The sequence below is a fragment of the Callithrix jacchus genome, chromosome 13, assembly GCF_049354715.1.
Source record: "Callithrix jacchus isolate 240 chromosome 13, calJac240_pri, whole genome shotgun sequence".
NCBI lineage: Eukaryota > Metazoa > Chordata > Mammalia > Primates > Cebidae > Callithrix > Callithrix jacchus.
The window spans coordinates 33154875-33181719 of NC_133514.1; the positions used below are offsets into that span (position 1 = coordinate 33154875).

General features: G+C 35.1%; 1 protein-coding gene and 2 long non-coding RNA genes across 9 annotated transcripts in view; 2 read left to right on the top strand and 1 right to left on the bottom strand.

The window, feature by feature from the left end:
- The window catches only part of LOC118146645 (uncharacterized), an 18447-nt gene extending 4315 nt beyond the window's left edge, over positions 1-14132 (bottom strand). The window contains exons 1-2 of the long non-coding RNA XR_004732486.3: positions 13928-14132; positions 8256-8314 (exon numbers count right to left, since the gene is read on the bottom strand). This is a non-coding gene — a long non-coding RNA (uncharacterized LOC118146645). The remainder of the gene's footprint in view (positions 1-8255; positions 8315-13927) is intronic.
- The window catches only part of NRG1 (neuregulin 1), a 1138183-nt gene that overhangs the window by 376410 nt on the left and 734928 nt on the right, over positions 1-26845 (top strand). The window lies entirely within an intron of this gene.
- LOC108587935 (uncharacterized) overlaps positions 1-26845 on the top strand; it is a 100525-nt gene that overhangs the window by 27884 nt on the left and 45796 nt on the right. The window contains exon 2 of the long non-coding RNA XR_004732484.3: positions 2009-2086. This is a non-coding gene — a long non-coding RNA (uncharacterized LOC108587935). The remainder of the gene's footprint in view (positions 1-2008; positions 2087-26845) is intronic.

Here is a 26845-nt window from a genome sequence, read left to right on the forward strand (position 1 = left end):
AGAAAGGAAGGAAGGAAGGAAGGAAGGAAGGAAGGAAGGAAGGAAGGAGGGAGGGAGGGAGGGAGGGAGGGAGGGAGGGAGGGAGGGAGGGAAGGAAGGAGGGAGGGAGGGAAGGAAGGAAGGAGGGAAGGAAGGAAGGAGGGAAGGAAGGAAGGAGGGAAGGAAGGAAGGAAGGAAGGAAGGAAGGAAGGAAGGAAGGAAGGAAGGAAGGAAGGAAAGAAAGATATGTAAGTCACCAAACCTTTTTAAGGAAGATAATTCAAAAATAATTATCAAGCTGTTTTGACCAAAATTCAGATTCTACTTCAACAAATTCCAAGTGATTGCTCAAATTATTTTTTATATATAAAGCATGGCAAAGCATGTACTACATAATTAATTTTGTTCTTTCATTTGTAGATAATGTCTTAGAAGGGTAATTAAAAAACATTTTGAGAATTTCTCTACATCATCAAATATGCAGTATGTCATTGTTTATTCTCAGTCATTTCCATTCCCAGTTTAAGTGTTGGATATAATAAGCAGCTGAATTGAAGGCCTGATTCTATAAATAGCAATTTTAAGAAAAGATTTGGGAGATAGGGGTGGGTAACTGAACTTGGTAATAACAACAAAATGATCCCAAGCAAAAGCTATTGCATGAGCATAGCCTGTACAATTAATAGTGACACTTCAGCAGCAGCAGAGCCACTGCAAAAGTCATACCATCATTTCCCATTTTACATTTCTTTCCAAGATTTTCCAGAGAGATGCCATCAAAAGCACAAATACTACTGGTAGAATTCCAAACTCTAAGAAACATCTTAATTCAGAAGATGTTAAAACATCAAAATAGAGAGGAAATGTTGGCATGATTACTATTTATGACTAGCTTCTGCTCTCTGCACTGAAGACCTTAGCTATTTCCTTCATTTTACAGTTGAGATTTAGAAAAAGTACATAGGAAGTACATAGTAAAGCCTTATCTCTGCATATTTTTGCAATTTGGAGGGACAAATAGAAGCAAGACTAGGACTTAATACGTTAGTTATACTCTGTATTGTAGACAGAGTATAACTAACGTATTAAGGAAAGGAAAACACACAAGCTGTTTTCCCTCCACTCTCACATCACAACAATCAACACAGAAGACTTCTGTGACCAAATGTGTGGCAGTTTCTCCACTCCAACAAGCAATAAACAGTCAATTCTGCAGTGGGCACCAGCTGGGTGTCCTCCAATTTAATTCCAGCACAGCCTGGATGGAGATATCATCAGATCCCACAGCTTAAAGGCTCAGTCCCACAAGACCACCCTTCATTTCACATGGCAGTCACAAGCCCTAGGTTGTTGTCCAGTGCTTTTCACCAATGGGCTATAAACTGGGGTTCCCTGACCCTTTCTTGTGTTCAGTGTATTTGCTAGAGTAGGTGAGAGAACTCAAGAAAAGAGGTTAATCGGTTCATTGTGAAGGATATTACAAAGAGTACAGAAGAAGAGATGTACGAGGCAAAGGATGTGGCGTGTCCATGCCCTCCCTGGGAACATCACCCTCCAGGAATCTCTCCTCATTCGGCTATCCAGATGTTGTCAGAACCTAGTTTTTTTGTGCTTACAGAGGCTTCATTACAAAGGCATGACTGATTAAGCCATTGGTCATTGGTGAACCTCTTAACTTTCAGCCTGTCTCACATCCATGGAGGTTGGGAGGTCGGACTGAATATCCCAACCTTCTAATTCTGCACGGTCATCTTTTGGTGACCAGTCTCCATCCTGAAGTGACCTAGGGGCTGTCAGCCCTCAGTCAAATCATTAGAATATGAAAAGATATTATTTTGGAGACTCTACGCATTTTAGAATTGTATGCCAGGAAATGATGTCAAAGACCAAATATATATTTTATAATATCACAGACACATGTATAGCTTGTTCAGTGTTTTCTAAGTGAAGTTGAAAAGTGTTTCAACCTAAATTGCCCTATTCTTTCCTTCTATGGTTCCTTCCTATAATTCTGTCTAATGTAATTTAGAAGAACATCGAGGGGAAACAACTTTTACTTGATCGGAGGATAACGGAACTATTCACTTCCCAAGGGTTCAACTGAAAGGTAGATTATTTTATCTCTTCGTTTTAGAATTTCTTTTCTTAAATGATTTGTTGTTTATATTGAGTAAAGTGCGCCAATTAAGTAGTACATCTTGAAACTGTTTAACATATTTAAAGGTAACAGCTACAATATCTTGTTACCGTATATTAGTTTTGTCTGTTTATGAGACAAAAACAGATTGTTGCAGAAAATATGTACTATTTGAATCTTAGTTCTATCTATGAGTAGAATGCTTTTTATTTTCATCTGGTGTCTTTCACGTGTCAGTACTTTACTTTATTGTTCTGTTGTATTCTGTTAAATGTTGTTTTTAGATGCATTTGAGCTTCCAGCTTGTCTGTGAGCTTCCTGGAAACCAAAGTGAAAGGAGGTAGCTTCTTGGTCAGAAAAGCATGTTGTTTCTTCACTGTCATGCTGATGGAGATATGGGATGATTCCAGCCAGGGGCTGTTATAAATTAAGTTGATACAAGCATTATTGTATATGTCTTTTGGTGGACATACATATTGCTAGATGTGGAATTGCTATAAGTAGATGTATATTTAGCTTTAGTTGGCACTGCCAGACTTTTGCAAAATAGTTGAACTGGTTTATATTCTCACTTACAATATATGAGAGTTCCAGGTGCTCCACATTTAATATGTCAGTATGTTTAATTTTAGCCATACCAGTAGAGTAACTTGGTATTATATTGTGGTTTTTAATTTGCATATTCTCAATGGCTACTGACGTTTGGCACATTTTAATAGGTCTCAGCTGTTTGAATATCTTTTTAGTAAAGATGTTATTCCAATTTTTGCCCTTTTTATAAATGGTTTGTTCATCTTTTTTGTGTCTTGATTTGGACGAGTTCTTTTTACATCCTACTTACAGGTACTTTGTAATGTATGTATGTTGCAAATATGTTTTTCCACTCTATGGCTTGCCTGCTCACTTTCTTAATGATGTCTTTTGATGAACAAAAGTTCTTTATTTGGATAGAGCCCAGTTTATAATTTCCATTTTTGTGTTTGTTTTTTTAAAAGTGTTCGTTTGTTGATATTTTGCTTATCCCCAAACCACAAAGATATTTTTCTATTCTTTTAGATGCTTGGTGTTTTAGTTCTGTGTTTAGATTGTGATATGCAACAGGGATTGAGGTTTTTATATCTACGCAATTGCTATAGTACCAGATAACCAGTGCTATAGTACTATTTACTGAAAAAACTGTCCTTTTCTCTCATTGATTTGCAGTAGTGGCTATACCATAAACCATTTACCTATGGGTCTATGGGTCTATTTCTGTAGTCTGTTATGCTCATTTGGTCTATTTTTCTTTACTCATTATCAAACTCCTCCAGCTTTTTGCACATGTTTAAGATTGTCTTTGTTGTTCTAGGTTATTTCCATTTTTGTATACATTTGGAATCAACTTGACAATCTCTTTCCCCATGCCTACCCCCCCAAAAAAAATCTGCTGGGGTTTCTGAATGCTATTGCATTAAACCCACAAATGAGTTTGTTGGAAATTGACATCTTAACAACTTATCAAGTTCTTTAATCTATGAACATGGAATAATATCTGCATTATTATTGCATTTAGTTACCTCATTTATTTTTCACTAATGTTTTCTATTTTGGAAAGATGTCTTATGCATGTTTCATTAGACTTATTCCTAAGTGTTTGTGTTTGATGCTATGCTACATGGAATCTTTATTTCACTCTAATTTTTATTACTATTATATGAAATTTATAGATGTGAAATACAATTAATTTTGGAATGTTGGCCTAGCCAGTAACCTTATTAATTTCTCTTAGTCATCATAGTTTCTTTTGTATTGTCTATGACCATATCATATGTAAATAATGATAGTTTTATTCTTTCTTGCCTATTTTTATATATTTTATTTCCTTTTCTTGCTTTATTGCAATGCTTCATTCCAGTATAATGTGGAATTGGTGCTAGTGTACATCCTCGTCTTGTTCCCAACATCAGAAATGCACTCAGTCTGTGGTATCATTTTATTAATTCTCTAGTCAAACCATAGTTTATATTTTGTTAAAAACAACAATATACATTTGGCTATTTCAAACTTAATTGAACTTCTTTGTCTTCTACATAATTCTTCCTTGCTGGAAAGGATAATTTATAACAAATATTTTATTGCTTAGAAAGCAAACACTTATATTGCAAAATTTCCTTGTATTTCACTTTCAACTCTAGAAAATATTTGTTAGGAAAGTGTAATTTATGAACTATTATAATGCTTTAGTAGCTACTAATTTATTTGGGATTTACCATGTATTGCTTTAAATTTTAAGCAGTTTTTATACAAATTTCTTCTACTCTGCACTATGAACATAAATTCAAAAACAGCATGGATTTGTATTAAATTTCTTTGAATCTCTTAAGACAACTAGCATAATGCCTTGTCTCAATAAATACATGTTTATTGCTTTAGAGAAAACAAGTCCATTATTATTTTCAAACTTGAAATTGCATTATATATTTAAGCTGCCATATAAGCAGCAATACATTTTGCCATAATTTTACTATAGTAAACATTCCAAGTATATTCAAAGTTGATTTTTTTTTTTCCTAGAAAAAGTAACTTCGTCTGTTTGGTATTGCTACAAAAGAATACCTGAAACTGAGTAATTTGTAAAGAGAAGAAGTTTAGCTCACAGCTCTGCAGGCTGAGAACTTCAAGGGCATATGCCTGGCTTCTGGCAGGGGCTTTTATTCTTCATCATAACATGACAGAGAAGGTCAAAGAAGATGCAGACATGTGCAAAGACAGGACGTTTTGAGGGGCATCTTAGCATGGTAACAACCCACTCTGGTGGAAAGTAAGCCATTTCCTCAAGAACTAATTTAGTCTTGTGAAAGCAAGAACTTACTACCAGGAGAACAACACCAAGCCATTCATGAAGGATCCACCCTCATAAACCAAACACCTCCCAGTAGGCTCTACCTCCAAACGCTACCACACTGGGGATCAAATTTCAACCTGAGTTTTGGTGAGAACACACCAGCCATATCCAAAGCATTGCAAAAAGTTGAAAAAGCTCTATTGACCAAACACACACTAATGTGTAACCAGACATGTGAACATATATAACTTTGAAACATAGCAAGACTCTTGAAACCTTCAGAATCATAAAAAAAGTATCTATCAATCTTAATATTTTATTAACCCAAATTATTTTGATCTGGCCACATGGATTTACAAAATTTACCCTAAATTTAAAATTCTAGAAGAAAAAAATCAACCTTGAATATACCTGGAATGTTTACTACAGCAAAATTATGGCAAAATGTAGCACTGCTTAAATGGCAGCTTAAACATATAATGCAATTTCAAGTTTGAAAATAGTAATGGACTTGTTTTCTCTAAAGCAATAAACATGTATTTATTGAGACAAGGCAATTTAAAATAGAATGCAAATGAATGTTCATTGGTATTATTTTCATTAATTGTACAACATAGAGAAAATAAGGTTAATATATTTTTCTTTGCTCTTTCCCTCTTCTTCTTTGCTTTTTTTTCTTACCTGTAAATTAACCTAGTTGCCAGATACCCCTAGTTAGCAATGGAAATTTGTAGGATATCAGAGGCAGGAGTGGTTGGTGGTTTTCTATTATTCTAGAGTTGTGTGTGAGCATTTTTATAATAAGTGAAACTTTCCATGTATTTTTGTTGTTGTTATATAAGGTCTTAAGCTATACCTTTATAAACTCTTAGTCATTTATACTAAAGGGTATTTATTCTCATGACTGTTATTTATGGGCTTTAAATCTTCTATGGAAAGGATAAAATTGTCCCTGTGAATTTCAGAGGTGGACATTAGGTAAAGAGAGAGTTTTTTTGCTTGAGTTATTGCTTAAGTCAGAGTGTGCCCTAAATCTTCTCTTAATTTAATTCACTTGAAAGCATTTATTAATCAATGTGCCTGATACATAGATGGTACGGCTTCCAGCGAGTCTGTCAGTCATGTTACTAGAGCCTTTATTTCTTCCTCTGTGCCAAGCTTAAAAAATCAGATGATTTATTTCACATGAGCCACATATGCAAATAGACCTGTAATGGTGAAATCTTGATACTTAAAGGTAAATCTAGTATCAGAGAGCTCTCTTACATGGTCTAAAAGCATATTCAAATTACAAGAAAAACAATTGATTTTAAAATCTAATGCAATCTACTAACAGCAAGGGAGAGGAAACTATTCAGGGTAAATAGGACATTGTTTACCTGAAGTTTTGCTGACACATTAATTGACAAATCCATTTTATATGACATATACAATCAACTGGACTTGTTTAATATTAGTACTTAGATAAAAAGTAATTGTAGCTCAAGACCTCATAATTGTATATATATTTTTTCACTGTACCTTGTACAGTCATTTCATGTATGAAATGCATGAGTCCACAGTATCTAAATATTTGAACATTCTGTTTTAATTCACTTAATCATTGAACTGCAGAGTCTATGCTAAATCCTATTATCTCTATAACTCAACGATAAGGAGATTTAACAAACTCACAGTTAAATGTGCATGGGAGTGTATCTTTCAAAATTTGTTTCAATACAACCTTTTGGATTATTGTATATTTGCACTTTATACCTTTTACTTCACTGAGAGAGATGCATATGTAATATATTTATATGCATATATTCAGAGTTGGAAATTCACTCATAATGATGTATATCAAGTGATTTGGATACCTAACTGCACCCCATCTCAGGGAATCTTTAGAACTTACATTTAGAACATTTAACTGATTTTAGCTATGTAATGTAATTTTACACATTACCTTACATTTCTCTTCATTTCCTTCTGAATCACACTGCTCTGGTTTCCTGGCCACACAGTTCAAGAAATGGCCAAGAATGGAGGGATGTTATAAGACATCGAGTTTCCTAGTTTTTCTTTAAAATATAAAAAATGCAAATTCCACAAAATTGGAATGAAACTTGATTTATAGTGCAGCAAAGAAAACCTGTGGAATTTGCAGGAAAGGAAGTGAGCAAACTTGGGAACAGCTGCAAGTGAGTATGATGGACGACTCTTCGTTGTGCTAGCAGTTCATCTGTTCCACGTGCAGCTGCAGGCCAAAGCGTCACCAGCTTTTCTGCAGAAACTCATCTTGGCATTTTAATGGCTGAGGTGAACCCACTGGTGGCCATCTGCTGCGACTGCAAATCAGAAGCAGCTCCAGTCTTTCCAGATTGTGAGGGTAAAGGTTGAGGAGAGGGAAGCGGTGCCTTGACTCAGATAGACGCCCATTGGTCCTGAGATTCCAAAAGCAGCAGGAGAGAATGCCTGGCAGTGGAGAAGCCAGCATGCAGACTTCTCTGGAAGAAAGAAAAGGCTTGAGCCAGGACACTCAAGCTTCATTTAATTATGATCAAATAGAGACTGGCAGAAGAGTGAAGCTGCAGATTGGTAGTAACCTCTCTCTAGAAGAACGTGAGCTGGGAGGTAGTGACCTTGCAGCCAGCAGTGATTTGGAATTCACCTGTTCCCCTGCTTGCATTGGAATACTGCTGGGTTAGTTTGGATCCAAAACACAGAAGTAACTCCTGGCAGGAGGCAGAAGTGGACACTTACCAATATGTGTCCAAGAGGTTGCATTGGCTGCTACCTCTTATCCATGGGTCTTTCAGGTCCTCTTTGGGCTCCATCCTGGGCTTCGCTGTACTGCCTGAACTGTGGTCTCTGAGCAGATTCTCAGGCAGTTTCTGCTGCATTCTGTGATCCTGGCTAATACAGTAGTTTCATTCCAGTTGAAAACTTCCATTCCATACATTTCTTGAATTGAAAGAGCTAGAGCCTTATATTTATTCCTCTGCAAAACTGTAAGAGCTTCACTGCTGTATTAAAGAGTGAGTGGAAAGTTGCAAAGTAAACCTTTGAGTTCAAGAAAACAGATGAAAATGAGCCCAGGCCTTGGAACTACCATTCTAAGTTTTGAGTGGTGGACAGGGTGGGAAACCATGCAGCACTCAAAGGGGAACGGAAGGGCAGAGGAAGGAAGCAAGACCACAGTGTTTGGCTGTGTTCTAATTCACTCTGGCATGGAATTGTCATGAGTGGAACTAATGTTACATAATACTCTGTATTTCGGAAGATGGCTGGGAAATAGCCTTGGGAGCAAGTGGAAATTTATTAAATGAAAATTACCTCAAGCTCGATTTTTCATCTTTACCAAGCACCATAGTAAATTGGCATCTCTGAGAGTCCTGTGGGAGCCAGAAAGTTAGAATAAAAAATTCAGAATCATGACATCAAGAAATTACTGAAAATCTGAATGGAGAGTCATTCACAAAAGACTAAGAAGTAAAATCTTCTTTAATATGTGTATTATCTCCTACAAAACAAAAGAAACTTTCCACCAAGTCATTGAAACTGTGAGTGAAAATAATCCTAAAAGTATAGAGAAAACAAGTAACAGTAAGCAAAATAATTTAGTTTAATACTGTTTTTTAACCTGTTTAGAAAGAATCTGAGAATTGTTGGATTCTGATTACATTAAAAAATCTGTATCTATGTCTATGTATATATTATTACATACAAATCAAGTTTTTAGAAGGAAGAGTACACAATTAACAGGGGTTACTTCTGAAGAATGGGAATGCGATGTTAGAGGAGACAGGAGATCTGTTACTTTTTATTGTATATTTCTCTGAGGTTGAGGGAACATTTTATTTTGTAAATGTTAAAAAATGCTGAAATATATCGATTAAAATGTAATGAATTCACATTCCTACTTTTCAGAATTAATCTGACTTACCATCTGGCCATTTTTGCTTGCCCACATTTTTTCTTTTACAAAACTCATTGTGTTGTTTTGCTAAAAACAATTAAAACAATGTATCAAACTAGTAAAAAAAAATTCTCAAACCAAAGAGAAAGACTCACAATTAGCATTAGATACATAAAATTCTGTGACATTTTTCTTTGTACATTTCTGGATCAAGTAATGGCAAGATGGATGAACTGACAGACAGATGGATGTACAGGCAGGCACTGATGTAGGCAGACAGATAATAGTATAATTGATATTTAATTTAACAGAAGGATACAACTGAAATTTTGCTTTTAGAAGGAACTATTGACCTCAAATAAATGTTTCATTTTCACCTTGAGGTATATTTTTTCCTAAAAGATCCAAAGTTAACTTGAAAAACATGGAAGTGGTTTTTTTGTTAACCTTTCAAGCTTAGTTGACTCCCTCTTATAAAAGTGAAGAGATTGCCACAGTCACAGGTCCTCTTGTCCTGCTTCACCACTCCTCCCACTTTCTACTAGATGTATCAATTGTGTTCACATTTACCAAGTTTAGAGCATATACCTTCTGTGTGGTAACCATATTTCCCAGTTGTTCACTAGCAGTAATAAAATGAAATGGATTCCATGCTCATAACTCTTGAGTCTTTGGGCTACTTTCCATTCTTGAATTTAACTTAATCATCTCTGTGGCTAGATTTTGTAATAAAGTAGTTTTCTGTTTATTTTTCCCCACAAGAAGGGCTTACGTGGGCCTCTTCTATGAATTATTTTCCTGTTTGACAACATTTACTTGTTACTTCTTTACTTTCATCACACCTTGGGTACATAGAATACCCTTCCTATAATTTTTTGTTCCTTGAACTTGTGGAGAATTTTCCATTTTCTTCTTGAAGTCAATTTTCCTGAAAATAAATCTGAAGTAAAATTAATGTTTCTACTATATAGATGGTAGAATTTTTAGTGCAAAGATGCCTAAAAATAAGTTACCTTAACACATAATAGTTTAACTTGCTTTGGTCTAGAAATTGAGGATTTGTTTCATAACATGTTTTCTAGAAGGAATGCTCCTTCAGTCTAATGGTTGACTTAGCTTTTCTTCAGGTAATTTCTTGAAATGGTTCTCAAAATAAATATTTCTTCTCATTTGTTAAATTCTCTACTTCAGGTATACCTATTAGCATTAAGTTGGATTTTTTTTTTTGTTTAAAGTTTCTATTCACTTTTCTGTAATTGCTTTTATCTCCTTATCTGTTCATCTTTCTTCACTGTAATTAGCTTAAGCCCCATTTGTCTATATCAGTAACTTAATTTTCAATTGCATCTATTCTTTTTCTAATTTATGTATTAGTTTCATAAGGCTATTGTTTTGAGTTTTTTCCCTCTTAGATCAGTAATCTCCTTTATCATATAATATTGTTATTCTATCATTTTGTCTTTGAATTTTGTTTTAATAAGCTTATATTTCTCTATTATATTACATTAGAATGAACAGTTTTGAGTAGAGTAGTTTATCAGTTTGTGAGTAGTTTTAAGTAGGATTGAGTAGTAGTTTTATGTTTCTTGCAATATTTTTGTCAAACAGTGAATATTTCTTTTTAGTATATTCTCAGCAAACTTACACAAGAACAGAAAATCAACCACCAAATGTTCTCACTCTTAGGTGGGTGTTGAACAATGAGAACACATGGACACAGGGAGGGGAGCATCACACACTGGAGTCTGTTGGGGGGCACTAAGGGAGGGACAGCAGGTGGTGGGGAGGTTGGGGAGGGATAACCTGGGGAAAAAATGCCAGATATAGGTGAAGGGGGAATGGAGGCAGCAAACTACATTGCTGTGTATGTACCTATGCAACAATACTGCATGATCTGCACATGTACCCCAGAACCTAAAGTGCAATAAAATATATATATTAAAAAAGAAAAAAAAGATGTCTCAAGGAATGTTGAGAAATGCGTATACTAAAATTTATTTATTGCTGATATGAAGTTCAAATTGAGCTTGGTGTCCCTATTTTTTATATTTTTATTTGCTAAGTCTTCATTTTTTAATGTTGCCTTCCCTCCTTCCTTCCTTCCTTCCTCCCTCCCTCCCTTCCTTCCTTCCTCCCTCTTTCCCTCCCTCCCTCCTCCCTCCCCTAATCTAGCAGGATTTATAGTTGCCATAGCATTTTCTTTTCTTCTTGCTCATGCTTGTGAGTCTCTAACATGCCAGGTTAGCTGGTTATATTGTAGGTGGCCTCTTGACTTTCTTGTCACCATGCTGTTTGTTTTCTTTACTTAATATACAGTCTGAGAACTGAATTTACTTTCATGGACTATCTATTTTTCTATAACTGAAGGGAATGCTGTGTGGTAAAGGCAGGGAGCTCATCTTAGATGCTCTGCAGCCTTTTCTATGTCTTTTAGGATATTTTTTTGCACAATGGGAGAGGGGTTGTAGTCCAATCCCCTTTACTATTTGTTACAATCCCCTAAGAAATTTTTGAATGATTTCCTGATTGTAAGGATAAATGTGATCTAATACTAAAATGGCAGGACAGGAATATTAAAGAACTGAATGATGGCATCAGCTCAGCTATTCAGTATTTGATTTTGGACTTAGTTTCCTCATCTGTGTAATAAGAGCTTTGCCTATGTATTTTTCCAAGAGCATTTCAGGGTTTCGCATTATTTTATTTTCATTTGATATTAACATTCAGGTCATCTTACAGTAGTGTACTGAATAACTGAATGTTAAATGTCTTGCTAAAATAAATATTGGGTTGGTGAAGGTGAAGTTTTGGAATAACAATAGCTGAAATTGATAACTATAGTTTTTAATTAATGATTTCATTCATTAACTTTCAAAATCTAGACAATCAAAAACTGCAAGAAGAATATTTTTTCAAGATGATAAATTGCTAGATTTTTGCTGCAGTGGAAAGAGTAACATAAGACATTTGCTGTATTAAATAGATATTCACTTTCAATTGATGCATTCAGTAACATCACTAACCTTCCTATTTGTGGTTAAATGAGTGAGCAAAAAGTTTTTTAGTAAACTTTTTTTTACCAGAACAGAAATAATTTTATATCAGGATTCATAATTTCTGTATACCGATTTATGAATATCATCACTTCCTGAAAGTGGCATTCATCTCTATCAGTAGTCATTTTAACAAGGTTTTTGTTAAAACCTTCCCCTTGATTAACACACCTCAGAAAATGTCTTCTAAGTCATTCTAGCAAAGTCTGTTGCTTCCAAATATGATTAAAGAAAACAAAGTATTATTTGTGTACCTCATTTTTCTCTAACACATTTTTCTTTTCACTTCCCATGTTCTGGATTATGTTTGGGTCAAAGATGATTTAAATGTTATGCATAATTTTGGAGTATTTTCTCCTAATAAAATTTTGAGTTGCAAAGTTAACTTTCTGCCATTGTTAATTTATTTTTGCTATTAAGAGACAAAATTTCAATACATTTAGTTTAAAGATCTTAATTGGCTTTTACTTGCAATTCCAGAATTGGGCAGCCCTTAGAACCATAACGGTTCTGAGGAATTCCCAGGCTGCAGTCTGAAATATTTTATGGACAGAAAATGGAAAAGAGGTACAGAACAGGAGGTGAGGTTCAGAGATAGCTGGTTGGTTACAGCTAGATTAGCCTTTGCTTTGTTTGAACATGGTGGAACAGTTGATTGGCTGAAGCTAGGCTGCTGTGATTGGCTGATACTTTACCGTTTGTTACAAAGGCAAATTCCTCATCTAGGTTTTCAAATTGTTTAAGTACTAAGTTAGGTTGTGTAGTTTGTTATATAGGACTTGTATTAAGGCTTCTAAAGCCCACATTTGATTTGATTTAATATTACCTATGTGAAGAAATATTAAGCCAAAACATTTTTGAAAGCCTCATGACCTAAATTGTATTAAATACTTAACAATTGAATTTGTCTCAATAATAATCATGTTTAAAATTATGAATATTGGTTTGTAAAAAAAAATACCACAAATTTTAAAATTATGTAATCTAATATCTGGTATTCAATTTTGTGTTATTATTTTGTAATTTAATGAAAATCTCTGGGCTCTAAATATTTTTCTTTTTAAAGATATCTATATAAAAAACTCTTTATATTCATTATAACTATTATTCTATTTTCCTACTTATTTATATTGAAATTCCTTAATATTTTAAAAATAACTTAATAGCTTTCACAGTCATCATTGCTTGTTATAGTTTATACTGTTTGAATAATAAATATATGTCTATACTATGACTTATTCATACATTTCAAAATGTAATACACATAAGAAGACCTTCATTCTCCAAATCTGTCATTCTTTATATGTGGAAGTTAACATTTGCAGACAGTGGCAGTGAATCCTAAGGGCAGCCTTGCATGTTAGCGTTACGTGGTTGATTTGATAGGATGGTGATCTGTGTGATCTGATGATGACAATTCAAGTTTGAGAATGTCAGAAATGCCATCAGTGTAGGAATATGGCTATTCTGTTCTTCATAGGCTAAGAAATAAACTTTCAGACAAAGAGTAGATTTTGGCCAGACACTGATGCTAAAGTCAACCTGATGCTGTCCTTGCTTCTAAAGTATAGATTATCTTATTTTCAGCAACTTTCTCAACTCTTCAACTCTATCCTCTTTCTCAGCCTCTTTCATATATGAAATAAAATATTGACTTACTACTGAGGATGATTCTTTTAACCTACTAAAGAATACTTCATAGCTGCAGAAGGAGCCACATCCTTTACAGATTCCACTTGGGGATGATAATATACAGAATTATTCTTGTCCCTTTGCCTCTGATTAATCCCCTTCACAAAGTCTGTGGCTCAAACAAATGAGAGCTGACAGTACTGAAGGATAAAGCCCCCAGCATATGTCTGCCATGCTTTAACATCATTTAGGATTAGAAGCATAGAGCAAAGGCAGGGAGAGGGGCCAAACAAAATGCTCAGAGCATCTTTCCTTTTAAAAAAACTAAATTCTAGTCACGGAAACATTTTTAAATAAAATACAAGCCCCCAAGACATAAATAAACAGACAGCATATATACTGACAAGATGCAATGAGAGATATTTCCCCAGGTCAACTCATCTGGTAGGATCAGTTACTTTGTTTTTCTGCATCGCCCCTCTAGCAGGATCACAGAAGACCCTAAAGGCAAGAAGAACTGCTTTCTGGCTCTCAAGTTATTTCAGTGGTTCCCTCATGGCAGCTGTCTCTTTGGGGAGATGGTACCATGGCCTGATTGGGGTTAGGCCATCAGTGCAGGCCCCTTGTGCTGGCATTACATTGTCATAAGCTTTCTGCTACCATGACTACCATCAATCACCAAGCTCTGTCTCCATGGGCCCAGGTCACCCCAGGACCTCAGGCCCATCTCTCTTTCCAAAGGTAGGTAGATGGCCTTTCCCAGTTCTTTAATTTTTGAGTTTGTATAACTGAAACTTTTCCTGGGATGATGCAGGCAGCTGCTGCACAGTCACTCCAGACTTACTCTTCACTTTGTGGTTTGGCCCCTGCAGCTCACTGCATGTGAGGGGTACCATCTGCCCTCCCCACACTGGCAACTGTCCCTCCCACACTGCCTATTTCCCCACACTGCCTATTTCCCCATTTCTGCTTTTTGTAGCCACATGTCTAATGATGGCAGGGCAGTCTCTGTGGCCTATTTTGTGATACATTGATTTATAACTAGGCAGCAACCTACTTTATATTTAAATGAGTGAACTATGTTCAAATTTCTTTTTAAAAAATTTTTTAAATTTTTATTTTAAGTTCTGGGGTACAGGATGTGCACATTTGTTACATAAGTAAATGTTTGCTACAGTGGCTTGCTACAAATATCAACCCATCACCTAGGTATTAACCCCAGCATGCATTAGCTATTTATCCTGATAATCTCCTTCCCCTTGTCCCCCATGACATGTCCCAGTGTGTGATGTTCCCCTCCCTGTGTCCATGTGTTCTCATTGTTCAGCTCCCACTTATAAGTGAGAATATGCAGTATTTGGTTTTCTGTTCCTGCATTAGTTTGTTGAGAAAAATGGCTTCCAGCTCCATCCATGTCTCTTAAAAGGACATGATCTCATTCCTTTTAATGGCTGCATAGTATTCCATGGTGTATATGTGCCATATTTTCTTTATCCAGTGTATTATTGACAGATATTTGGTTTGATTCCATGTCTTTGCTATTGTGAATAGTGCTCCAATGAACATACGTGTACGTGTATCTTTGTAATAGAATGATTTATATTTTGGGGGCTATATACCAAGTAATGCTATTGCTGGGTCAAATGGCATTTCTGGTTCTAGATATTTTAAGAATCACCACAGTGTCTTCCACAATGATTGAAATATTTTACATCCACACTAACATTGTAAAAGCTTTCCTATTTTTCTGTGATCTTGCCAGCACCTGTCATTTCTTGATTTTTCAATAATTACCATTCTAATTGGCATGAGATGGTATCTCATTGCGGTTTTGATTTACATTTCTCTAATGATTAGTGACGATGAACATTTTTCATATATTTATTTGTTGTTTGTTAGCCACATGAATGTCTCTTCTTTCTTTTACTTTTTTTTTTTTTTAATTTAAAACAGTCTCCATCTGTTGCCTCAGGCTGGAGTGCAATGGCATGATCATCTCACTGCAACCTCCACCTCCCATGTTCTAGCAATTCTCCTCCCTCAGCAACCCAAGTAGCTGGAATTACAGGTACCTGCCACCACGTTGGGTTATTATTATTATTATTTGTATTTTTAGAGAGATGGGGTTTCACCATGTTAGCCAGGCTAGTCTCAAACTCTTGACCTCAGGTGATCTGCCCACCTCGGCCTCCCAAAGTGCTGGGATTGCAGGCAAAAACCACTGTGCCTGGCCATGAATATGTTCTTTTCAGAAGACTTTTTCATGCCCTTTGCCCACTACTTAATTGGGTTGTTAGTTTTTTTTCTTGTAAATGTGTTTAAGTTCCTTGTAGATTCTGAATATTAGACCATTGTCAGATGGATGGATTGAAAAATTTTTCTCCCACTCTGTAGGTTGCCTGTTCACTCTAATAATTTCTTTTGCTGTGCATAAGTTCTTTAGTTTAATTAGATTCCATTTGTCAATTTTTGATTTTGTTGCAATTGCTTTTGGCAATTTTGTCATGAAATATCTGCCTGTGCTCATGCCATGAGTGCTATTGCCTAGATTTTATACCTTTGGGTTTTACATTTAAGTCTTTATTCCATCTTGAGTTAGTTTTTGCACAAGGTGTAAGGAAGGGGTACAGTTTCAATTTTCTGTATATGGCTAGCCAGTTTTTCCAGCACCATTTATTAAATAGGGAATCCTTTCCCCATTGCTTGTTTTTGTCACGTTTGTTGAAGATCGGATAGTTGTAGATGTGCAGTATTATTTCTGAGTTCTCTATTCTGCTCCATTGGTATAGGTGTCTGTTTTTGTACCAGTACCACGCTGTTGTGGTTCCTGTAGCCTGTGGTATAGTTTGAAGTTGTATAGCCTGATGCCTCCAGCTTTGTTTTTTTTTTGCTTAGGATTGTCTTGGTTATATGGACTCTCTTATTGTTTCATATACATTTTAAAGTAGTTTCTTCTAATTTTCTGAAGAATGTCAATTGTATCTTAATGAGAATAGCGTTGAATCCATATTTGGGTAGTATGGCTATTTTCACAGTATTGATTCTTTCTATTCATGATCATGGAATATTTTTCCATCTGTTTGTGTCCTCTATTATTTCCTTGATCAGTGGTTTGTGGTTCTCCTTGAATAGGTTCTTCACTTCCCTTGTTGGCTGTATTCCTAGATACTTGATTATCTTTATAGCAGTTGTGAATGGGAGTTTACTCATTATTTGGCTCTCTGCTAGTGTATTGTTTGTGTATAGAAATTCCTGTGACTTTTGCACATTGATTTTGTATCCTGAGACTTAGCTGAAGTTGCTTATCTGCTTAAGAATCTTTTAGGCTGAGACAATGGGGTTTTCTAGATACAGGATCATGTCACCTACAGACAAAGACAATTTGACTTCCTTTCTTCCTATTTGAATACCATTTCTTTCTTTCTCTTGCCTGATTGCTCTGGCCGGAACTTGGAATACTATGTTGACTAGGAGTGGTGAGAGACAGCTTCCTTGTCTTGTACTGATTTTCAAGGGGAGTATTTTCAGCTTTTGCCCCTTCAGTATGATATTGGCTGTAGGTCTGTCATAAATGGCTCTTATTATTTTGAGGTATGTTCCTTCAAAACCTAGTTTATTGAGAGTTTTTAACATGAAGAAATGTTGAATTTTATTGAAGGCCTTTTTCTGTGTCTATTGAAGTATTACGTGGTTTTTGTCATTGGTTCTGTTTACGTGATAAATTATGTTTATTGCTTTGCATATGTTGAACCCACCTTGCATCCCAGAAATGAAGCCAACTGGATCATGGTGGATAAACTTTTTGATGTGCTGTTGGATTTGGTTTGCCAGTATTTTACTGAGAATTTTTGCGTCAATGATCATTAGGGATATTGGCCTGAAGTTTTCTTTTTTTGTTGTATCTCTGCCAGGTTTTGGTATCAGGATGATGCTGGTCTCATAAAATGAGTTAGGGAGGAGTTTTTCTTCTTCAATTGTTTGGAATAGTTTCAGAAGAAAGTGTAGCAGCTCCTTATTGTACCTTTGATAGAATTCAGCTGTAGATCCATCTGTTCCCAGACATTTTTTAGTTGGTAGGCTATTTATTACTGCCTCAATTTTAGAGCTTGTTATTGGTCTTAATAACTTAAGAATTCAACTTCTCCTTGGTTCAGTCTTAGGAGGGTGTATGTATCCAGGAATTAATCCATTTCTTTTAGATTTTCTAGTTTATTTGCATAGAGGTGTTTATGATATTCTCTGATGGTTGTATGTATTTTTGTGGGGTGAGTGGTGATATCACCTTTATCATTTTTATTGTTTCTATTTGATTTTTCTCTCTTTTCTTCTTTGTTAGTCTAGCTAGTGGTATATTTTTAGTTAATTTTTAAAAAACCAGCTCCTGGATTCATTAATTATTTTAAAGGATTTTTGTGTCTTTATCTCCTTCATTTCCAATCTGAGCAGGGGAAAACTGCTCACTGGGGCAGCAGTGGTGGTAACCACCCCATTCCCCCACCAAACTCGGTGTTCTTAGTCAGCCTCCAACATACTACACTGGCTGGCAAAGATTCCAAGCCAGTGGTTTTTAATTTGAGGGGTTCCATGGGAGTGGGACCCGCTGAGCAAGGCCGGTTGTCCTAGCTTCAGCCCCTTCCCATGGGAGTGGATGGATCTCCTGCCTCACCAAAGTTCCCAAAGCTGTAGTATGCAAAATCTCCTGTGTCTCAGAGTCTGCCCAAGTGGCCATCCACCTGAGCAGCAGCTGTGTGTCTGCACAGCTCTGTGCTTTGGACACAAGACACTGGTGGTGTGGGATCACAAGGGGACCTCCTGGTCCGCAGGTTGCAGAGATCTATGGGAAAACCCTGGTTTTCAGAGCGGGATAGCACAATTCCTCACCACCTGCCTTGGCCTGGGGAGGGAGCTCCTGTTGCCTCGTGCAGGCCCTGGGTGGGCCCTCACTCCACCCTGCTTTTTTCCTTCTTGTCTGTGGGTTATGCCAACCATCTAGTCAGTCCCAATGAGAGAAACTGGGCACCTTAACTGAAGATGCAGAATTCACTCGCTGTTTTCATTCTCCTTGGTGGGAGCCGCAGACTGGAGCTGTTTCTATTTGGCCATTTCAGGGGAAGGTTCAGTTTGAGTTTCTGTTGCAGACACTGCAAGAAACAGAACCGAATGAACAAGTGACATGAAATTATATATCATGGCAGTAACTGTTCCTGTTTGTTTCTTATTTTGTTTTATTTTGCTTTCTAATAGATTGGAGGAAATAGTATTTAGAAAGAGTTTATATTTATCATCAATTATTCCTGTATAGTTCTGTTTTTAAAAATATGCCCCCAAGTTTTGAAATTTTGATTCAGTATGGACTTTGAAAGAATGTGAAGTCTGGGAGCATGTATTACTGTTACTAAGACTGAGGGCTGTGATGGGGCTTGGTGTTCTTCTAAGCAGTCAGGCTTGCAGAGAGAATTTGTGTCTTCCACGGTCTTTTGTAAAGGAAACTAGCCCCACCTGTTGTTCAGATTCATTTTGCTCGCGTGAAAAGAGGAATGCTGTCCCTGGAAACCTCTGTCCAAGTGCATCTTTCTTCTGTTCTGGGCAGCATTGCAAAAGTGATCTGGATCCTCTCAGAAAAAGGAAAAAAAATCACATCTAACAATGTGTCTTTACATTGAACACTGATCCAGCAAGTAAGCTAGAACTGCATAGTTACATTCACAAAGCATTGCCAAATTCTGGGATGTTTGTTTTGGCTTTGTGTTATAACTGCAGCTATAATACTAAAAGTGGACAAATTCTTTCTCATTTAATTTCTTTTTATCTTGTCTAAGTTGCAGTATCTTTATTTGTAGAATTGTGTTAATAATAATCAACAGGCTTACTATGAGGAATAAATCAGATACTGTACACAAAACAAATAGGATGTTTGTTGACTTATAGTATTCATTCACCAGATGCTTAATCTTTTCTTCCTCTTGTATGTGTTAGCCTATGATTGTTATTCTAGTATTGGTCTCAAATAACTTAACCTGTCATTAGATTTTGCTTTAGTTCATAGGGACAGTAGAGGGGGAGGCAATGGAAAAATCACTAGGTATGTTTGCTTAGTTTCTCAGATACTTTAGCACACAACTCTCAGATAATTGGAAAAATGGAAACACAGAGGTGGTGTTTCGTGTTTGGTTTTGAGCACAGTTCTTGTAGTCAATACGAATGTTTACTATTTCCAGGGTTTATGATAAAAGATGGAAAAGAGAGGCTATGCTGATGCACATTATCAATATGGGGGCTTGTCAGAAGTTAAACAAATGTTTAAGAAAGTTATTGAATTTAACCAACGTTGTCGAGTACCTTCTCTGGCCCAGATCTTAACTTCAACTTCTCATCAGGGGTGAGAAATAGACTCTGTCAATGCTGAGAGCAGTGGTTCATGCCTGTAATTCCAGTGCTTTGGGAAGGCAAGGCAGGAGAATCACTTGAGACCAAGAGTTCGGGACCAGCCTGGGCCACAAAGCAAGACCTTATCTCTACAAAATAGAAAAAAAAAAATTAGTCAGGCATGGTCGTGTGTGAATGTAGTCCAAGCTACTTGGGGTTGATGTGGGTCGATTGCTTGAGCCCAGGAGGTCAAGGCTGCAGTGAGCCATGGTCACGCCACTGCACTCCAGCCTGGGTGATAGAGCCAGATCCTGTCTCAAAAACAAAAAACAAACAAACAAAAATCAGACTCTTTCTAGTCATGACTTTATTCATGCTTACCACCTGGTCCTTGTCCTTACGGAGTTCACAATAAAGATATTCTGGTCTGGGAGGAAAACAACTTTAAAGTTTCTCCATCATCATTCTCATGATGCCAATAGATTTCAAAAGAGCCTAACAATTTTACAAATAACCTTAGAAGTTCTAGATCCTAGTTTATTATCCGAGCAACTATTTATCTATATGTGTTTTAATTTAAATTCTCATAAATAACTACTCAAGGAATGGTTAATCTAAATTTTAAGATTACTTTTCTTTAGTGGAATTCAAAGCACATTATTGTGTTTTACAAAGTTAAATATTGTCAACTCATGACTTAGGTAAGCCTAGCATGTGAATGTCTGAGCAATTGAGGGAGATGTTGCCTGTATGCACAATGCCTGCTGTTTCTCTTGCTGTTGGTCATTATATGTTACGTCATTTGTCAGGCTGGAAGTAAAAGATTAATCTCATTTGGTAGGCTTTTAAAAATGTGTTTGTCTGATCATGTGTGTATATATAGAAGCCTAAAATTCAGAACTAAAATTTAAGGTTTAGGCTTAAAGTACCAAGATTTTTTTCAGAGGTGGATTATTTTAGCACTAAAAGTTCCTCTGAGCCTTCAGTACTGCTGAGCTTTATTTAGAAAATACTCAGTGATGGATGAATGCAAAAAAAATTTTTCATTTAAAAACAGGAGCCTTAAAAATTGGATTCCCTTCTTACTATTGCTGTTCTTATATTATTTTGATATCTACATGAATGATTATCTGAAAAATTTCTGATATCTGATGATGTGTAACATCCCAAATTAATTCCCCAATGTTAAAAAATTATTTTATAATATAGATAACTCAGTTATTTAGAAGCTGGTTATCTAATTATTTTTGTAGAAAAATAGTAGGAGCTTATCATGGGTGAAGTTAACAACAAAAGGCTGAAATTTATTTGCCTCTCTTCAGTCTCTTTCTGTTCAGTCAAAGATAATTTACATACAAGATTTTTCCTTCTTAATTACTACATTTATTATGGTGTTTACCCTGTTCAAACTGCTTTAGTGAGGTTCCAGCTTTGAATAAGGTAAAGTTAACAGCCCAAGCCCTGTGTGTCCTACTGAATGCAACTATCAAACCTGGACAAAACACATGAATTTTATTTTCAAGGACTCTGAAAAGTAAATTATAGCAGATGGATTGAGAAAGACCAGACCTGAAAATAAAACAAAACCAGGAGTGAGTTTACCATGTTTTTCCTCCGGAGGAACCCAGCTTTGACTTGGGAAACACAGAGGCAGACATCAACACAGACAGGAAGAGTTTCACCCAGTAGTGACAGTGACAGTGACAGCAGAGGAGGTTCCCCAGGTTCCTAAAACTCTCAGGACGAGAAAGTTGGTCCAAGATAAGGAGCATAAAGGGCTTTTCTCTTTCTGTGTCTTCCTGCTTGGCCTCCGACATGGGTACAGTCACAAGAGGGTGTTACAGAGAAGAATGAGTAAAGCTACCGTTTTCGGGCTAGAGAATTGGAAAGAGGATCCACAGGTAACCAAAAGTACCAAAGAGACTGCAGAGAAACAAAACCTCAGGAGACCAACCCCATAAAGTGGTATTTACTAATGCCTGGGCTCAATCCCAAATTGTACATGAATATATTGGTCCTAGATAGGAAACCGAAGACTTTGAAAAATGAACTTTGATATATCATTGCCCAGATTCCAGATGGGATATTGTGTGATACAACACACAGGATATATCTAAATAGTGCTCAAAAGACTTTGAAAATGGAAATAATATTAAAATAAAGATGAAAACAAAAAAGAGAAAGCTGGTCAGAACTTGCAGACATAATTCTTTGGGTCAATTGCCTGATTAAAAAATAGTTAATATTCTCAATTGAATTAAAACAAAATTTAGAGACTGGGCATTGTGGCTCATGCTTATAATCCAAGCACTTTGAAAAGGCAAGGCAGGAGGATTGCTTGAGGCCAGACGTTTGAGACCAGCCTGGCCAACAGTGAGACCAGATTGCTAGAAAAAAAGAAAAAAGAAAAACATAAAGAGCTGGACATTGTGGCATGTGCCTGTAGTCACAGCTACTAGGGAGGTTGAGATGGGAGGATCACTTGGGGATTTCAAGGTAGCAGTGAGCTATGATCACATCACTGCACTCCAGCTTGGGTGATAGAGCAAGACATAAAATTTTTTTTAAAAAATACAAGACTTAGAGTCTCATAATATAATAATCAATATGTCTACCATACAATAAAAAGTTGCTTAGCATATGATGAACTAGGAAAATTTCAACTCGCATTGGAAAACCCAACCTACATTGACACTGAAATGACAGATTTTGGAATTACCTGACTGACTCTAAAGCAGCTGTTATTAAAATGTCTCAGTGAGTAAGGGCAAATCACTTTAAAATGTTCTGATGAGTAATGGCAAATCTCTTTAAATGAATTAAAGGAAGAAAGTCTCAACAAAGTAATAAAAGTTATATAGACATTGAAAAACACAATAACTTAATTTAAAACAACTCATTGGCAGGCTCCATGAAAGTGACAGAGGAAGAATCTGTGAATTTGAAGATAGATTGATAGAAATTGTTTCATATAAAAAAAACAGAGAAACATGATTTCAAAAAATGGGCACAGCTTCAGGAACCTGCAAGACAATACAAAAATGTCTAATATTTATGCCTTTGAAAATCCAGGAAGGTAGAAAGAGTACAATATATGTGTGTGTCTATGAACATGTAAACAAACATATATAAACACTCTATGTTTGAAGAAATAATGGCTGAAACATCCCAAATTTGCCAAATCACATATACCTACAGATTCAAGGTACTCAAACTCAGCAAACTCAAAGTAAAAACAAATAAATCCATGCCCAAAGATATCATAATCTAACTGCTGAAAACTAAAGACAAAGAGAAATATGGAAAAAAAGCCTGAAAAAAGTGATATATTCCTTGTGGAGAAAAATCTATTTAAATAACTTCAACTTTCTTGTCAGATTTCACAGAAGGTAAAAAGAAATCAACCAACATTTTTTAAATGCTGGAAGGAAAGAACTGTCAAGTAAAAATATTATATCTAACAAAAAGCTCCTTCAGGAATTAAGGCAAAATAAAAACATTCTCATATTAAAAACAAAATAAGACAAAACAAAAAGCCAAAGACACCCTCTAAAAAGTCTGCTGAAGAAATTCTTCAAACATAAAATAAACTACAGAGCAAGTTTCATGAAAGAACAACAGAAATGGTAACTATATAAATAAATATAATACATATAATTCTTTTCTTGAGTTATTTAAAACACATGACAGTCAAAAGCAAAAATATGAGATTGGCTGATAGAGTTTTTATCTAGTATGCAGATTTATGTTAAATATCTACTATAATATAAAGGGACCTATATGATGGTAGATAGGATTCCTACTTTCTACTTGAAATGGTTAAATATTGATTCCAAATACAACCTGAAAATTAAGCATGTATTTTGCAAGCCCTGGAGCAACCACCGAAGTATTTTTTTACATACGCAAAGAGATACAGTGAAAAACCTGATATACATAGGTGGAATATTAAAAAAAGATTCAATAACACAAAATAAGGCAGAAAAGCTAAAACAGAGGAGTAAAAATCAGAAACAACAAGCAGAAAACAAATAATGAAATGGTAGACTTAAATCCAAGGATATTTATACTTGCATCCAATGTAAATGTCGTCTAAAGGGCCAATTTAAATGCTAATGATTACCAGAATAAACAAAGAGAAATATATGATGCACCAATATGCTATGTACAAAAAAATCACTTTAAAATAATGATAAAATTATGCCCAAAGAAAAAAGATGGGAAATATAAACCATGCAAACCTTAAATAAAACAATACTCAGGTTACTGTATCAATATTAGACAAAACAGACTTCAAAGCAAAGAAAATGACTAGGGATAATGAGAACATTAATAATAAAAAGAGCAATTTACCAAGAAGACATAACAACTTTGAGTATGTCTGTAGTAAACAGCAGAGCTTCAAAATACGTGAAGTAAAAACTGACAAAAATGAAAGGACAGTTATATTCACAATTATACTTGGAAGATTCGACAATGCTTTCTTGAAAACTGACAGAACTAGTAAACAGAAAATTTGCCTTGATATAGAAAAGCTAAAGAAAAAATACCAATCGACTGAATATAATTGATGTTTTTAGCACTCTACTCTAAAACAATAGAATAGGCATTCTTTTCAAGTGCAACTGGAATAATTATTACATTTATTAAGATAGACCTCATTCTGAATAATAAAACAAATCTGTAGCAAGTTTCATGAAATTGAAGTCACACAAAGTATGATTTTTGTTCATAGTGGAATTAAACTAGAAATAAATGACAGAAAGATACCAGGGAAAAAAAATCCCAACAGTTTGAAATTAACAACATACTTCTAAATACTCTATAGTCAAAGAAGAAGTGTCAAATAAAATAAAAAATTATTTCAAACTAATTAGAAATGAAAGTACAGCATATCAAACTTGTGGGATGTCTGTAAATAAATGTGCAGAATAAAATTTATTATGTAAAATGCTTATTTTATGAAAAAATACGTTCTCATAATAATGTAAGCACCCACCTTAAGAATTTACATAAAGAAAAGCCAAAAAAACCCCACAACGCAATCAGAAATAAAAATAATAAAGATAAGAGAGTAAATCAATAAAACTGAAATCAGAAAAACAGTAGAGCAAATTAATGAAACCAACAGCTGATTCTTGAAAGAGATTAATCAAATTGTTAAGCCTCTAGCAAGACTGCCAGGATCAAAGATAAAAGATACAAATTACAACATCAGAAATGAAAGAACCACCACTACTGACACCATAGCATTAAAAGCATAAGGTTATGTATGTATTTATGTATAGTAGCAATAAATAATTAGAAAGTACAATTTAAATAGTAATTTCATTTAAAATAGCTCTCAAAATGTGAAGCATTTAGACATAAACCTAACAAAACATATACAAAATATGTATGCTAAAAACTACAAACCCTCAATGAAAAAATCATAGGTGAACAAAATGAATGGAGACATGTACCATGTTCATGGATTAAAACACTAAACATATTAAACCTAGTAATTCTATGGAATTGGTCTATAGATTAAGTGCAACTCCAGTCAAAATCACAGCAGAATATTTTGTATATGTAGACAAGCTAATACTGAAATTCATATGGAAAGGCAAAGGAACTAGAATAGACAAAACACTTCTTAAAATAAATGGAGAAATTATACTCCATTTTAAGAATTATTTAAATTATTTAAGAATTATTTAATTATACTCAATTTTAAGAATTATTTAAAGCTTCAGTGACAAAGAGTCTGGTATCAGAGAAGGGATCAGTGGGTTCTCATAGATCAATGGGACATAAATAGACCTGCATCAAATATACCAACTCATCTTTAACAAAATTCAAAAGCAATTCATTGGAGAAAGGGTAATGGAACAATTGGAAACAATTACTATACAAAAGGAAATTCAACCTAATCCTCACATATTATGCAAAAATAAGCTCAAAATGGATTATAGATCTAAATGTAAAACACAAAATTATAAAATGTTCAGATGAAAATCTTCATGACTTAGACAGTGAGTTTGGACATATCTAAGAAGAAAGTATATGTACATATTTGATAATTTAAATTGGACTTTATAAAAATTTAAAACTTTTGCTCTGTAAGATGATGTAAGAGAGTGAAAAGATAAGCTATAGACAGAAATAAAATCTTTTCAAATTTCATATTTATCAAAAGATTTGCATTCGAGATATATTTAAAAACTCTTAAAATCAGATAAAAATAGAAAGAACATGATTTAAAAGTGGGCAGAAGTCTTGAAGAGACTAGAGAAGATATGAAGAAGGTAATCAAACAGAACTATGTGCAACATCATTAGTTTAACTTAGGGAAACGCAACTAAAATGATAATGTCATAGCTCTAGAATGGTAATTATGAAAAGAAAACAAAACGAAAGACCCTATCACTAACAACTCCTGGTAAGGATGTGGAGCAACTGGAATTCTTATACACTGATTATGGGAATACAAAAGTGGCAAAACTGCTTGGAAAATGGGTTGGCAGTTCCTCAGAAAGGTAAATAAATGCTTATCGTATGACCCATAAATCCCATTACTTAGTATTTATGCTAGCAAACTTTAAATTTATGTTCACAAAAAAAGCCATATATGAATATTTATAGTAGCTTTGTTTGTATTTGCCAAAAATTGACAATAATCAAAATGCCCTTCAACAGGTGAATAGAGTAGAAAAACTGTGGTATCTGACAGCTGTTGCCAATTAAAAGGAATGAATTATTGATGTGTGCAAGAACTTGGATGAATTTCAAAGGCATTATACAGAATTAAAGAATCCAACCTCAAAAAGTTTACCTACCATATGATATAGAATTTCAACAAGGCAAAGCTATGATGGAAACAAATCAATGAGTGCCAGGGGTTGGGGTGGGGGAAGAGTGTGACTATAAGGAGGTAGCATGAGAGGTGTTTGGAGAACCGATGAAGCTGTTCCACA